This window comes from Solanum lycopersicum, chromosome 3 (assembly GCF_036512215.1).
Source record: "Solanum lycopersicum chromosome 3, SLM_r2.1".
In the NCBI taxonomy this organism is placed as follows: Eukaryota; Viridiplantae; Streptophyta; class Magnoliopsida; order Solanales; family Solanaceae; genus Solanum; species Solanum lycopersicum.
Window position 1 is genome coordinate 55883107 of NC_090802.1, and position 3504 is coordinate 55886610.

The 3504-nt window shown below is 33.4% G+C and overlaps 1 long non-coding RNA gene across 1 annotated transcript; it reads right to left on the bottom strand.

Annotated features, from left to right (window-relative positions):
• Positions 1 to 313: 313 nt before the first annotated feature.
• Positions 314 to 3504, bottom strand: LOC104646471 (uncharacterized). The gene is made up of 3 exons (XR_740580.4): positions 3227 to 3504; positions 1360 to 1443; positions 314 to 720 (listed from the first exon to the last, which is right to left on the bottom strand). It is a non-coding gene; the product is annotated as an uncharacterized lncRNA (long non-coding RNA).

Below are 3504 nucleotides of genomic sequence, written 5' to 3' on the forward strand. Positions count from 1 at the left end.
AAATTTGTTATGGAGAGTAATTATACAAACTATAGTTATAACATCCAAATATGATTTTTATGGGTGTCTAACTGTCAAGTTAAAAATTAACAAGTACGAGGGAGAGAGTAATAACTAGTTTGTTCTCACTTATATATCAGTTGACAATTATTCTAATATGAAATGAAAGTTATACTTATTTAATAACTAGATAATTCTTTGCCCGGGTTGCCTTTTTAGTTTTGACAGAATGACCATAATTTAGCTTTAAATGAAGCAAAGGATTGCACTGTACCTAGATGAATGTATAACTAACTGAAATCATAGGACAAAATTAGCAGTAGAAAGCAGCTATGACTTCAACGACTCTGCATTCTACAAACACACCGAATTCTCAGACCTTCAAATGACATCAACAATAATAATCAGGAAAAAGCACAACTACCTCTACGCACACTCTGGACCATCTTCTGCATATGTAGTATTTGACATTCATGATCTTATTCCAATAGTAAAAGACGACTTTTGGTCTACGTTACTTCTTTGTACAAGAGTGTTGTCTAGTAGTGTTATAGCATACGTATTCAAGTAGAAGGCTCAAATCTTTTCTCTAATGTGGAAGAAAGTGAACACTAAGATGGACTTAGACTTCATGTGATTCATTACTTGTTACGTCAGAATGAAAAGACTGGTTGAAGATAGTACCCTCCAAAATATTTGGTAGATTCTTCATAGTCTTTCCTGAAAAGAGAAAAAGAATTTCTTAGGATGTGTTATCTTGTTCAAGGTAGCCAAAAATTGTAAATGCATAATAACACGCAATCGAAGGTGGAAATATAGCGCCCGCAAGAGAGCACTATGAATTTGCACTTATCAGTTTTCTAAAAGTTCATTTCCTTCCCTTTTGACATTATTTGAGAGGCTCTTCTCCAACAAAAGTCACTCTTATTCAGTCCTTTGGCTAAGAGAACTTTTTCTAATCCGATGTCCTGTCATATTTTAGGAAGTGATGATCATACGGAGGATAGTCGTGTCAAATTTCTTGATCTGCATAAAACTCAGCTCGACATTGTCTATAATCTCTTCTATTTACCCACAAGTGTTATTTGCGTCATCCATTTGTGGTTGTTGCTTATTATGAAACTTCGTTGCAAGCAAACAATTATTTTATGGTATATTATGTTTTCTGAGAAAAATAAAAATATCCAATTTACTCTCAACAGATTAATGTGTTGGAAGGAATTCTCCTTACAACATAATCCTATTAATTGCGACATCCATCTAGGTATAATATAGGGATTTACCTAACTATATACTTAAGAGACATAAACTATCCATATTCTCAATACCGACAAAACCAGAAAGGGAAAAACAGAGGACCTTTGAGTACTTTGTCGATCGAACTTGCAGCAAGCGACTTGCTTAATGCAGTAACCTCACTTTTATGTCATGCGGGCTGTAATGCTGAAACAGGTACAGATTTCGTTGTCATAATAAAATTGAAGAGCTTTCAGAAAGGAAGTTAACATATGAATGCACATATTTAGGCTTTGCTACAGAGAAATATCTTAATACTTTTTACCATGCGAAAATGTAAGAACAAATGACGGTATATGTCATTGGCAACAAAATATTGGGTATTATACATTTTCCTCCACAATTGAGGAAGTTCAGCTCCGCTACTCAACTTAATCATTCACATTTGCAATTCAACCTCTGAAAAGATCATTTGACATAAAATACAGACTCTTGAATCATCCACATATAATATAACTCAAAGTACACAGGAACTGAGCATACATAAACGGAGCGGGAGCTATTTGGCGGCAGAAAAATACATGTTTTTTGTTGAAAGGCTCAATTTCACCAAGTTGAAAATTGACAAATCCGAACAACCTCAGTATATAAAAAAAAATATTGGGAGCACAAATAAAGAGACAGCAAAATATCTTATGCAAGCTATTTGGCGGTAGAAAAATAGTCTCTTTCGTTGAAGGCCTCAATTTCACCAAGTTAAAGATTGAACAAATCCGAACAGTCTCTGTATATAAAGGAAAAATATTGGGAGATCAAATAAAGAGGTAGGAAAATATCTTATGCAAACTACTGCTTCAAGTTACTAACATCACCGATATATAATCTCTCGAAGGTCCAAAATGTAAGCTTTCCTTTGAATCACTTGCTATCATAATTAAACACTGTGTAGTAAAAAAAGAGCTTTTCTTTTGGCTATATCGATATAGCTTAAATATATGTTTATAGCAAACTGAATCAATTGATTTTACCACATGGCCAAGACCAATTATCACTTCTTTTATGTTACTTAAACAGCGAACCTCAGAAAGTATATGATTCACCCAATGATAGTAAACAATTTGAAGTAAATATGCAGCATTAGGAGGTATATGGTTCTTATGTTTTAAAAAGATATACAACATGCTTTTTCGACAACAAGTAAGAATATGTTTATGACCTAAAATTCAAACAAAAAAATTCTCCTACCGAGTCAATCTGAGGAAAATTCAATATGCGCCTCACCTGAACTTCTTTGTTTGTTTGATTCGAAGGGGAAGGGCCCGTTGAGTTCTTAAGAATCATAATATTTATGATCTGTTGATAGAGTGAGAGGGAAAAAAATAGTAACCAAAATATCTTGGAGAGCTCCAAAAGGTTCACAAATGGCCGAATCCAATGTCTCGGATAGCAGTACCAAATCGACAAATGAAAGTACACAAGTTCAAATGCCTATATTTATCAAAAGTAATAAAAATCACCAGTTCCCACAAATTACAGCTCAATTTCATAAACAACATAGGCTCTTAATTGAGGGATATATGTCGAGAAGTTTTTGATTTTTGAGATACAATAAAAGATTTATCGGCACAATTAACATCTAGAGAAGTAAAAGGAGAGTAGAGAAAACTCGAACAGAAACATATGAATTTCTGAAACTTCTAACTAACAATTATAGCAGAAAGGATACTACCACCGAATCTTGATTGAAGCGGTAGAAACTAATTGAAATCAACTTCAACCATACTATCTGATTGACAAAGATTTAAACTACTGCCATATAGAATTAGAGGGCAAAAATAAAAGATAATACAATATATAACTTGGATATAGAACAAACAAATAAACAAATCAATTATTGAAGAGAAGAGATAAAATCAAAAAATTAATGCAATTACTCCAAGAAAAATTGACTAGCAAATTCATTATTACATATTATAATAATAAAGCTTACCACAGTTAGAAAACCGATGGTAATCCTCATAGAAGCAAAAGGTGGGTATCGTTGATTGACTGAGAAATATGATGCCTCACTTCACCATTTACAGCGGTGGATGGGAAGTGATAGTCGGTAGCATCACCGCATCAGTGGTGCATGACGTACTGGTCCACCTATGAGCTTAAGATTTTTGAATTTTGTTATCAGAAGAGAAGGGTTTAGAAAGAGAAAATATGGGATACGTGGTGAAAATATCCTTAAATTGAATTGTAAAGACAGAAAACGGACAAGTT